The sequence below is a fragment of the Protopterus annectens genome, chromosome 10.part0 (genome assembly GCF_019279795.1).
Source record: "Protopterus annectens isolate FY-2018-M chromosome 10.part0, PAN1.0, whole genome shotgun sequence".
In the NCBI taxonomy this organism is placed as follows: Eukaryota; Metazoa; Chordata; order Ceratodontiformes; family Protopteridae; genus Protopterus; species Protopterus annectens.
This window is the reverse complement of record NC_056744.1, coordinates 584,504,973-584,519,031: the sequence shown is the minus strand read 5'-3', so window position 1 is coordinate 584,519,031 and position 14,059 is coordinate 584,504,973.

The window sequence follows — 14,059 nt, the reverse complement described above, 5'->3', positions numbered from 1 at the left end:
GACAAACACTATTATTCAACCAGATTTAGACAACTTTTACTGTCTGACAACGTAAATGAAGTGGGAGAAACAGTTCTGTAAAGTGGAAAATGTGAAGTCAAAGTAAAGGGATTATTAGGAGCAGCTATAAAACAGAGGAGAAATTACTGTGCTACTATTTACTGTGGTTTTGTATTAGTAAGTCTGGAAGGGCAGACTTGAACAGAATTAGAAAAACTAAGGGGGCGGGCAAAAATGTCCCAGTGATGTGCTGTGCCTTACAAAAGTAGAAGCAAATACATTAAATGTCAAACATTGCTTATTCCAAGTGTGCCACATGGTAAGCCAGTTCTCACAGTGGTGTAAATTCACTGGATAAGAGACTTGCAGGAGAGAATGTGTTACTAGCTATAAAACCTATGCAGAGGGGGGAGGGAGAAAGAAAGAGAGAATGAGGTTAGGTGAAATCAGTATATAATATCACAGATAAATTAAAATGAGGTACAGCTAGAATGATAGGGAAGTAAGATGAGTTACGACTGGTAAACTAAATTGCCAGTATAGAGAGAAATAAAGAGAAAAGAGTAGGGTGGAGTGAAAAAAACTGTTAGGGTAGGATTAAGTTTCCTAGAGAATAGGGTGGAGTGCAAAAACTGTTAGGGTAGGATTAAGTTTCCTAGAGAATAGGGTGGAGTGGAAAAACTGTTAGGGTAGGATTAAGTTTCTTGATGTAGGACCTGCTTAGTAGTTTGAGATAGGAGAGGGTATTATACAGAAAAAAGGGTGGTAGAGAAGAAAATGGAGTATATATATATATATATATATATATATATATATATATATATATATATATATATAGTGAGAGAGAGAGAGAGGCGGGTACACAGAGGAATAGAGAAATGAGAACTGAGAATCTGAAACCGTGCATGGATAATACCTGTAAATAATATACACAGTGCCAATAGACACAGTTTTAGTACAAACATTGCTAGTTCTCATAGCCGACCTTAGGCATAGGCCAACTAGGTGGCCGCCTAGGGTGCTGCTCTAGCAGGGGCACTTTTCCAGTATTATTTGGTGTAGATAAACCAGGATAGGTTCACCGGGTGGTGTGGTGGGCGGTGCCATGGAGCCCTTTTGTCTAGGGCACCAGTTGACCTAAGGCCGCTCCTGCTAGTTCTGATAAGAGTTTAATGACTTAAAACAATGTGTAATGCTTAGTTTAAAAAACAGTACACAGTTGTAGCTCAGCTATACTTTCTTTGCAGTTTTCAGTGCTTTTTAGAGCCCTTCCATTTGGTCATTATACAAATAATGCATTAATGTGCAGGCACATTTCCAAATAGGGTTACCACCTGTCCATCTTTGCGAGGGACAGTCCCACTTTGGGCAGTTGTGTCCAGTGAAAAAAACCTAAAAAAATGTCAAATTTCCTGAGATTTTAAGACAAAATATATTTCTTAAGTTTCCTTTAATAGTTGTATAATACAGTTATTTTGTATCTGGAACACATAAATATTATATAGAATAGCATAAGTAACTCAAATGCTCCATAAATAAGCTTTTATTGTGACAAAAAAGTAAAGTTCTGTCCATTGCACTGGCTGTGGGTATGTTTTGTCCTGTAAAATCTCACGTATCTACAAAAAAATTCCTACTTTGGGCACTTGAAAAGGTAGCAACCCTATTTACAAACAGAGAATAATTAAATGGTATACATGTAATATATTGGCAGGATACTCTTTAAAACATTGACTTGCCAACAACTCACTTTTCAGTAACCAGAACACAAGATTGCAACAATGAATTCAAGTCCATAAATCACAATACAGGTGCTAACAGAGGATAGTCGTTTACATGACAAAATACATACAATAAGGAATTATAGCAAAATTGCATAACTCAATTAAAGGCAGATTAATCAGACATCAAAGGAGTAAAATTGGGAAGCAAAGCATTCCCATTCCAAAATTCAGTAATGTAACTTTTCAGCAGGATAGTATGTTTTACCCACATGAGCAGATTGTCTAATTTCTATTTCAACAATAGATTAAAAATCACTTCAGCTGGAGGACGCTTACCACAAGCAGATACACAGGTAAACATAGGTAGTAGTGGGGTTGAAAAGATGACGTGGAATGCTTGGAAAAGTTTTTGAACTTGAATTGCATCATGGGAAGTGAAGGTGGGTTTGAGAACTAATTGGGTAATGGGGATGTCTAATAACTGTGAATGGATCTGGTTTGCATTATCTGCAGTCTTCCAAAAACTATAAGTAAGGTAGGAGACATGAACCGTGCAAACTACTGTTACAAGCTTTAAACTGAAAAGACACTGTTATGTAAAGGTAGAGAGAAAAAAGGAATGAAGGGCAGGAAAACAGATAAACATTATTATTCCACTAGAGCTAGACAATTGAACTGTGTGACAATGTAAATAAAGTAGGGAAAATAATTCTGTAAACTGGAAGATATATCAAAGTAAAGGGACTATTAGGAGCAGTTATAAAATATAGTGGAAATTACTGTGCTGCTATTAACTACTGTTTTGTATTAGTAAGTCAGGAAGGACGGGCTTGAAGTTAGTAAGAACTAAGGTGGGGGAGGTACTTGGTTCTCAAATTTAGAGTTGCCACATTTTCAAATGGCCAAAGTTGGACATTTTTGGTACAAACATCAGATTTTGTAAGGTAAAACTTACCCATGGCCAGTACAAAGGACAGAACTTCAGCTTTTTGCCAAAATAAAAGCTTAATTCTAATAGCATTTTAGTAGTTTATTCTGTTTCTTATAATATTTGGGTGTTTCAGATACAGAATAACTGTTTTATGCAACTATTACATAAAATATAGGAAACATGTTTGTCTTAAAATCTCAGGACATTTGCCATTACTTTGAAATCTTTGCAGGACACAACTGCCCAAAGAGGGACTGTCCCATGCAAAGTGGGACAGATGGTAACCCTATGTAAATTCACTGGATAGGACACTCACAGGAGAGAATGTATTAACAGCTATAAAACATTACGTGGTCGAACAACCCTTATTCGAAGTGTGCCACAGGGTAAGTTGGTTCTGACAGCCGTGTAAATTCACTGGATAGGAGACACGCAGGAGAGAATGTGTTAGCATCTATAAAACCCACATGAGCAGATTATATAATTTCTGTTTAAACAATCAATTAAAAATCACTTCAGCGGGTGCATGCACACCACCAGAAGATGTGTAGGTATTCACAGGTAGTAGTGGGGTTAATGTAAGTTCATGCAGAGCTTCAGTTGTGTCTGTTTTAAACTTATAGTGGTTGAAACAAGTGCATCATTTGGGCATGTTTTGGAAGTGTTGCTAAGTTTTCCTAAATTGCATGGTTTTATACTTGTTTCAGTGAAAGTACAGAATACAGAGCACAGCAGAGTATTGAAGTAGCACATGATGTGTAGTAGGCCACTGGATGCCTTTCTGAAAAGCCCTTTCAATTTACGTATTTACTGTTTTAGTCCATCTATACCTGCTGCACTGTTCTTTTGTTCCTTATTGCTTTGCTCAAATAATATTTCCACTCTTTGCAGTTGTTTATTTTTTTTATTCTTCTCTTATTACTACCTGCTGTTTTGATTTCCTCTCTTTTAAGCATGTTTTAAATGTTGTTTCTTCTACAACTGTTCCGTTCAAGAAACTATATCACTGAAGCCTGTGTTCCACCAACATATCTGCATTTATAATATGAACTTATGCTACGAGTGTGCTTTTTTATCTTGTTGTTTTTATAGGGTACTATGCATTATACTAAACTTATACTAGTACTGTATTAATATTGTACTTGAGTACATATTACTCTACAAATTACATGACATATTCTAATTATTTCTGCACTAGTACTGTGCATTTTGTTGTACTATTTTCGGTATATATCATGCTGCATTAAAACTTTTCCTAAACTTACTTGGTAAAAAACACACTGCAGTGAGCTTTAGTACTAGTAAGCTGGTTTAACTTCAATGTTCACTAAGGAGATTCATTTCATAACTCATTGCAATGTTTGGGTGAAATGCGAGCTGCAGTACTACTCAAAAATAAATAAGGAATACCAGTACTAAGTGACTTAATTCATGTTCCAACTGATTAAAACAGCATAACATTTTTGCATCACTAAGTGTACTCAGACTTAGTCTGGCATGGAATCATATACAGGTCTTACCCCTTGTAACGTCTGTCTGTTAGTACTTGGTGTTTTCAAACAGTATACTAACTGACTCATCCTTTCCAAAACACATATTGCTCCAATAAAATAACTCTGTTTGTGAGAGGTTTATGTACTTAATGAATTTGGAGGCCTGCCTTTGACATTGCTTTGCACTCAGTAAGCATCAGACACACACACACACACACACACACACAGACACACACACACACACACACACACACACACACACACACACACACACACACACACACACACACATACACCATTGCAACCACTGCAAAATGTACCACCAATACACTTTGGTGGTTAAAAAGTCACTAACCAAGTTTAGTAGAATTAGAAGTAGCCACCGGGCCACATCTTTATATCATCAACACATACATCACCAGCCATTACTCATACATTTGTGAGTCACAAGGGTGCAAGGCACAAGCCCTTAAGGCCTACAACAGACACAGTAACTCTATGAAGTGTTTTGATAAGTTGTGACTCTATTGTGAGGCAGACTGATATTACTCTTACTATCCTGTCTTTCCTGAGCCATGTTTCAGGACATTGTGAGGCTTCTTAGATCCTTCAACCCTACATGAATCCATATGAACTATATGTTGTTAGGAAATCCTTTTACCTAGCAAGAATGTTTACCAGAGGAATATCATATAGATGAATGGAAGCTATCATCCCTCTATACTCCACTCTCATCAGGCCCATAGTAGAATATAATGCCCCATTTGTAGGTAGTTGCCTAAATGTATGACTCAGCTGGACAGACTTGGTATCGCCTCATGAAGAGGATGAAGATATCTTCCTTGTGTTACACTGGATCACCTTAAAGCCCTTTCTCTCTTCTTTTTCCTACAGACTCTTGAGGGGGACATCTAATTCCCATATAAAGCCTCAAAGGATCTGCATATCTGCAAAACAAACACCTTAAATACCTGCTCAAAGGAATTACTTTTCCACTGCAGCATAAATAGGACCTGCAAGCAAGCTAGATATCTTAACATTCCTGCTTATTTCATCTCCAGCTGTACTAGCTGTATAAACAACAGACCATGTTCTTGTCAGAGGATTTGTGCTCTCCTATTCATAAAACATGATGCTAATCTCTCTCTCCAACTCTGATAACAAAATGAGACTCCACCTTTAATGATGTTCCCAACTTATTTTCTATATCCCACAACCCTTGATGCTTTATTTAAAACAAATGTAAACACCATTCTTCAACTTTCAAAGAATCATACATTTTGATTGGATGTTGTCTAAGTTTAGATTGATTTGTTTCCCATAAAGCACAACTTAACAAAATGGCCTGTTCCCACAATCTTGCATAAAATGGTTACAGGTAAGATCTTTGCAAATTTAATTTCACATTTCTCAACATTGTACTAACAAATATACCACACAAATTACACTTTCTATAAGTACCCCTCAATTTCCTTAGTGGACATTGTCCCATCTATATTATCTGCTCGATCAAAAAAAAAAAAAAAAAAAAAAAAAAAAAAAAATTCCTCTACATATTATACAAACTTGAACCACCCCTGACAACTCTGCTGACAACCTTACAACTGAACTTAGTAACACCAAGTAGTCTTCCTTCCTACAAGTGCACCAACCCTGTTTCAGTGCTCTCTGCAGTCTGTAACTTACTCACACCTATACAAGAGACATGTCTTAAAAATAAGAAACTAGGGTTTACACCAAATACTAGGATAACTGACAAAATCGAGCAGTTTATGAAACTTGAGGACAAGTCATGGTCAGACTTGAAGACATACCCCTTCATTTTTGACATGTAGAACACATGCAATATGCTCAAAAAAGAAAATAGACTAGCAACTATCATACTAAAGCCAAGTACTGCAAAATACTTCACAACACTATCTTAGGGCAACACAGGAAATTTAGGAAGTCCCTGCAAACTTTTGCCTTTGTGTTTTTTAAAACAAGCTCAGGATTCAAACTACTCCCTTGCTAGTCTCTGAAAAAGAAGATACCAGCAATCGACTTTGCATAAGTAGCCCATTTGCTAATCCCCCCTCACATACACCTTCCTTTCCAACAACACACATGATCACTGAATACCTTCCATTTCACTTCAAGATCATTAACAGTACTAAAGTATAAAACCATCTTGAAGAAAACACATTCCCCTTATTATCCATTTTTCCACAACATTCAGGCTAATATTTTGGCTAGGTAATACAGTATGCAGTAAGCATTTTTCATTTATTTAATGACCAAAACATTGTCCTGCAGCTTAAACATGCAACAGTCCTGCCTCTAACTAATGTATCTACCCCTTCCTTAGCTAATGACTACCAACCCACCTTTAACCTTTGTCTCCTCACCAAATTCTTTGGATCATTTATGACCAAATTCTTGAGTACATTCTAGAGTATTATGGTCTTAATAGCAAGTAAGGATTCCAAACAAATTGTAGTACTAACACAGCTGTCTACTCACAAACCATATCTACTATAATATGGACCATGTTAAAATAACTGGAGCAATCTTCTTGACTTTAAGAAGGCCTTCCATACTGTTGATCTCTTCCTACAATTTCATAAATTTGGCTAAATAAACTGCTCTAAAGTACTGCAATCATTTAAAAGCTTGTAAATTGTATCCTCATGCTCCTAGGAGCTGATAATATCTACATCTCAAGTTCAATCAACAAAGATGTTCCTCGTGATTTTGTGCTTGCTCCTCTTTTCTTTCCATATAACATGTCCCTTTGGACCTTCCAACTGCCAACTGTATTCTATATGCATATGACTTCCTGACAAGAGTCAATAAAAATCTTCTCCTGTGTCAAAAAGGAACTTCAGAACCACTTCACTGGCTTTGGAATTGGCTTTACAATAACCGATGAACTGTAAATACTGAGAAATGTTCAGAATGGGCAACCTGAAGATCAGGAGAATATTCTCCAGCAGGGTGTTAATCTACAGGTAATGCCCACTGAAAAATGAGTCCGCCACTTCACATTAGCAAATCAAGCTACAGTAGAGCTTGAACTAAAAGTATTGTAATGGTCGCCATTATTTTATATTCACTAAGCAGTGCTTGTGCTGTTTAACAAGTGTAAAATATATAAAAGGTAAAATAGTGTGTGTGTGTGTTTGTGTGTGTGTGTTTATGTCTGTGTGTGCGAGTCTATGCATCCATGTGACAGCAAGATCGATAAAGCCATTATTTTTATACTCGCTAAGTAGAACTTTAGCTGTTTAGTGAGTTTAAAAACTAAATGAAACAGAAAGAAAAGTATGTGTTTATGTTTCTGTGTGTATGTGTGTGTTTATGTTTCTGTCTGTGAGTGTATGCATGCTTGTGTGAGTTAGAGCTAGAGAAAAAGAGTGAAAGCAATTAAGCACTGGAAGCAGCGGTTGTTAAAGAGGCGTGCACACCTCTTGAACTCTTAGCTCAAGTTATCTGGATAAAGTGTAAAATAAAGGGGGGAACAAAGGCTTGAAATAGGAACATATTTTAAATATTCCTGCTGATAGTATGCATTTTCTGAAGTGCAAATGTCTGTGTGTGTGTGTGTGTGTGTGTGTGTGTGTGTGTGTGTGTGTGTGTGTGTAAGAGAGACCGACAGAGAGAGAGAGTGAATGATATCAAGCAGTGGCAGCAGCAGTAAAGAGGTTTGCATACCTCTGCAACTCTTAGTTCAAGAAATCTGGATAAAGCCTGAAATACAAGGGGGACAAAGGCTCAAAAATAGGAACAGATTTTAAATATTGTTCTTATAAAATTATAAAATAGCTTAAATAATAGGATCTGTGTTAGCGTACATTTTCTAAAGGAAATGCAGTCAAAGGCAAATGTATGTCATTATTTAATGACTTTAATCCCCAATGACTGGCAACAAACCACACATTTTATGAGTAAGGGACTAAAAAATAAAGTAAATATATAGATATTTTTAAAAAAATGTTATATTTTAGATATAAAATGCTTCCTCCTACACAATTTACATATACTACAGCAACTTTGAAACATTAGGTGGAGGACTTATTTTACATCAAAAAATAATATAGTAATTAAAAAGTAAGTAAGTAAAACACAGCTATTTTACAGACGGTCCATTCTCTATGTGCAGTAATCCTCTCCAGGGTGTGTGCTACTGTGTAAAAAGCTTCACTCCAGTATTGTAGACGATAACACCCTTGGGTGGGTGATATTTACAAAGTAACACACGCCTTGTTGGGCATTATTGCTTGCTTGTGACTCATCAAAAACAATATGTACAGAATATCATTTTTATAGATACTTCAGATACCCCTATTCCGTTTGTTAAGGCAAAAAAGCATGTAGTCCTCCTTTTTAGTTAGTGACACATCACTTTCAGAAACACATTGAAATACAAATAAAAAAATCCACAAGCATCAATATGCTGCTGCCTAGATTAGAATATGGACTGCAAATTATTTGCCCTTTGTTCTTCACATAATACCACTCTACTCCAGTCTGCTGAAAGTGAAAATACTTAGATTTATTTCACCTTTCAAACAAAAAAGAATACAATTACACTTTAAGCAAAAGTAAATGTCTGCCTGTGTGTGAGAAGGCTACACTTTTCCTTAGCATGCTTACCTTCAAACTTTTGTATGAAAGATAGTGCCCCTCCACACTTTTCAACAAATTAACCAACAAAAAGTACTCCTCCCTACATAACTCTGTCTTCAGTTGCAAAGAACTCCTTTTACCCTTGTCACCTGTTAGAGGTTCTTCTCTAAAACTGCTCCTGCTTACTCAACTCCCTGTCTGATGCGATCAAACAAACAAAATTTGTTGCCTTAATATGTTCAAGAAGTCTCTACATTCCTATTTAGTCAATGAAAGCAAATGTAACTGATCCAAATATACAAATTAACTCCCACTAGTTTGTTCACTTCACTATTCCTTCACAGCACCGTTTAGCTCTTCTTTTTTCCTTGTATTGGTTATTTTAAATATTTTTTTCTCTTTTACACTTCAATAGATCCTAAGTGAAGAAGCACCTCACATTGTATACAATCTTTATTTAGTAGAGTGTCGATTATTCAAACATCAATTACCCAAAACGTCAATTATCAGAACCAGCCTTCCAAAGTTTTTGGGTAGAAAAAATAATAAAGTCTGAATATGTAAACATTATACGTATTTGCTTGAGCATGTTTTTTGAGGTTGTAGCCAGCTGGTGTGTGAAAAATATTCTTTATTGTCCACTGGAATCTCTGAAAGGTTGAAAAGTGTATTCTTACATGCAGAAAAAAAAAACAAAATTTTAGAAGTTTTTTATCCGCTTCAGTTATATGTTTGATTATCCGAACAGTTTGATCATCAAAATTCCACTAAGTCCCAATTACTTTGGATAATCGACTTTCTACTGTAGTTGGTGGTACAACCACATGCCTTAACTTGCTCTGTTTCATTTACTTGCATCTACATGCGTTATATCTTACAGTTGTTGAACTATATTATATATGTGTTAGTTGATTCAAGGAATTTCTCAGATTTTTTCAACCCTTCTCTAAATTTTCCAAGGGATTTTCTGCTCCCTTATCTAGTTTTGGCAAGAAACAAAATGAACCATCTCAGCAAAATGCTGGAAACAGATGTTTAAAAAGTAATGGTGGGGAGGCCCTGAAAAGATAGATGGAACTCTCCCCGAGAAAAAATGACAGTCAAATAAGGCAGAATGACTATATAAGGGACCTTGCTATCTACCCACTTACCCTGGCGGTCACTTATCCCTTCCAGAAAGTCTAAATCTCTGTTTGGCAACAGATTATTTCCATCAAATGGGTTCTGAATGTGATTGTTGTAGGATGCAGATGGCAGTGGGAAGAAATTCTTCCTTTTCAGGGGATTCCTCTTCAATTGCCAGAACTAAACCTTTTCCTTCCTGTCCCATATCATATACAGTCACAAGGGGTAACAAAAATGTTTCCTCCTTCCCATTTGGGAAAGGGTTTTATCCAGGAATGTTTTTAGTGCCAGATAAAGAAATTTTCTGGAGACCAGTTCTGGATCTTTCTTTTTTCAATCAGTTTGTGATAATGCCCAAGTTCAAAATGCTTTCACTCCACAAACTGTTACCCCCTCTTCTGCATTTGAATGTTTTTGTAACTTGGATTTTAAAAAAGTGCTTATCCTCATATTCTTATTCATCCTATCCATGAAGGCATTTCTTAAGGTATACTGTTCCTGGATCACATTATCAGTTTTCTAACATACCCTTAGAGCTATCCACTGCTCCATGTGTATTCATACAGTAAATGGCAAAAGTTCCCCAAAAAGAGTGTAAAAAGTAACATGAAATCAAAAAAGAAATAAAAACGCCACCACACTGGTATGACCACAATCAATGGACTGGAGAAACTTTAATAATAAAAAGTACCTAGACAACAAGCATTAAAAGCTATCTCATACACATTTGTCTTTATACACCTCACACTAATCAATAATTTTAACTCATTTTTTTTTTAAATAACATAACAGTCATGAAAAAATAAAAATAAAAATACAAATGAACTTTCAATGAATGTGTTATGTACCTAGCACTCAATAAAAACAAATCAAATCTGTGCTGCCTTTAATTTCAACACAGAACTTAAAGAAACACTATCATTGATACCCGGGAGAGTTGTAGCATTGGTCCTAAACTGCCAATCGAATTCTAACTTTTCCAAATAAGTTTTCAAGTCACCACCTATTCCATAATCAATCACTCTCTTGATAATAAAAAAATAAAAACTTTTAAAACTGTTACATCTCACAGAATGGTTATAAAGTGCACTTTCATTCTTCTTCCGGTTAATATCCCTAATATGTTCCAAAATTCTTTCTTTTAGTTTTCTAGTGTTTTTGCCCATGTAAAAAGCTGGGCAGGACATACACGTGGCCACGTATATCACCATCTTAGTGTTACAGTTACAGTACATTTACATTTTACAAATGTTACATTTAAAAAAAATGAGTTAAAAGTTTGCACACCTGTCCACAAGACATATGTAATCTGGTCTAATTGGCATCACAACTTATTATTGTTGTCCCCACCCCCACCCAGGGGTTTGAGTGTCCAAATCCACCTTCAAATTCAGTGTATATGCACAGCTGTTGCTGTAGAAGAAATGGTCAGCTATGGACCTTCCCTACAGCCTTCCTGCACATGCCTAGCTATTTTCCTTACTGTCTTCCCCTCTTTGTGCCCCTTTTTCACCATTTTCCTATCAACCCCTTTTTCTTTTCTTTTAAAGAAATTAGCACGTGGGTAAGAGTGAGTAAGCACTTTTAAGCAGCAGTAAGCAGGTTTAAACCTGTTTGCATGGTGATAAGCAATGCCTATACTGGTTAAGCAATGTAGAAGCTAAATGACTGTAAGAAGATGTAACTGGACGTTAGCAGTGCTTACCTCCATGCAAACCCATGCAAAACCACTTACAACTGCTTAAAAGTGACTTAATCCCTCTGTATCCATTGGCCCGTGTTCTGCCAGCAACAAAATAAACAGCCCCAGCAAGTTTCAAACTCAGGACCCTGCACACCATAGGCAAAGTGATTTACCACTAAGCCATGTCAGATATAAACAAATCTGATGTTTTCAGAAACATATCATCCAGTCCAGGCATGCAACAGTACAGAGAATGTATACCAACATCTAGATGTATGATTGTGTAAATATATTAATATCTAAACAAATGCGACATATCTATATATGCAGATATATATATATATATATATATATATATATATATATATATATTTCTAAAAATATATACATATATATTAACATATAGAAACATATATACATGCAAATGGCTACATCAACACATATATGTGTCTACACCTATATGTCTACATATACACAGCAAGTTACATATGTGTATGCAGATATATATCTATGTAGGTATATACGGACATAGTTTTATATATATATATATATCTGTAAGCATATATATATATATATATATATATATATATATATATATATATATATATATATATATATATATATATATATATATCTATAGGTATATATGGCCATACATCTGTAGATAGCAATGGCAGATTAACAAAAACACATATGTCCACATGAGGTTAGAAACTGAAATGGTTGTAGCAATGTACTGATAGCGATCAACACACACACACTGCCAGTGAAATATCTGACACGGGACCTATGTGGTGGACAGACAACACATGACAGGTTCACCTCTGGCCACCAAGAAAATAGGCCCACATTTGAGAGCTATGCAGACAGACTGCATTCCAAGGTAAACTTCTATGTACACACACCCTGTAACACCAGTACTATACAAAGCATAACACAACTCTACTCACACTGTCTTTAATTCTGGAACCTCCTACAATTATGTAGCTGCCCTGAGTGTGCCAGTTCTCCTGTAAGAGGTATTGCTACCTGCTGTTTGTAACACTGATGCCCACACACAGGAAGGATGTCCATCACACAGGAAATGTAAAGGGATGACGCCACCATAATCTAGCAGTTTAGAGTAGGTGGTTGCCATGACAGCAGTAATTGGAAGTACTACATATTTGTAATCATATATATATATATATATATATATATATATATATATATATATATATATATATATATATGGCTATCTGGATAATAATATGTACATATATTTCCACCATATGTCCTGGACATGGAGTGTAGCCCTACCCCAGCCTCTATAGTCCAATAGTCGTAGTGCAAGGGGATGTCAGGTATGTATAGCGGTTTACTATTGAAATGTCGAACAGCACTACATCGACTGTACTATAGTCGAACACGGAAGTTCGAAAATAGTAATGTCGATGACAGAAAAACAATCTAGGACTGTGTTTTAACATGGGTCGAGGTAGGGAAGATGTTTGTAGTTCTGAATAATACTGAACACCTACCTCGACCCATGTTAAAACCATTCCTAGATTGTTTTTTTGACATCAACATTACTATTTTCGAACTTCCATGTTCGACTATAGTACAGTCAACATAGTGACGTTCGACATTTTAATAGTAAACCATGTATAACAGGTGTATTAGTAGGCTATTGCTACTGTCATTGGGATTGTCTTCACAGACATGGTGTGTGTTGGAGGCCACATCTGCTTATAACATGTGTGCCACTGGCTACTGACAGACATCCTAAGGACATCATAGTAAAGTACTGCTGCTAGCACGTAATTCCCCTGTGGACTGCAGCAGAGATATTGGCCAATATATGTGGACATTCTGACACAGTCTGTACAGTCTAGAGGTAAACACATAACCCCTTAGTGCTAAACATTTGTACCATGCCTGACAATATGGATGTAGATAGCCATGTAGATGGGCATAACACATAACAACTGGAATACATTTGGGACCATAGGTTATGCATTCGCACACCACTGTCTGGCCTAACACATAATAACCACTGGTACAGGGGTGCCATGGCCACATACTACCATCTATATATTGACATACCCCTGTACAGCATACCACTGCTCTGTCTGACATACATGACTGTTAAGGGAGGCCCAGCAGCAGTACATCTGGCAAGTATCTGCACATGACATCTCACTGGGTAAGTACACTAAGCTGCTAGGCATGTAACAATGAACTGCACAGGCTGCAGGCAAACTTGATCAATATTGGCCTACATCTCCTATGGGGGAATGCACATGTACCTGCATATATAGCAAGCTCTACAGGCATATCACAGCACAGGGTAAGATAAACCTGTGTGAAAGTGCATAACCACAACCAGTATGAACACAGCCACAGCCACATATGTTAAGCTAGCATAATATTACAGTATATGGACTAACTGTTCGACACCATCCTCATATGTGCCACTCACAGACTGACCCTTCATATACTGGGCTGCTGCACA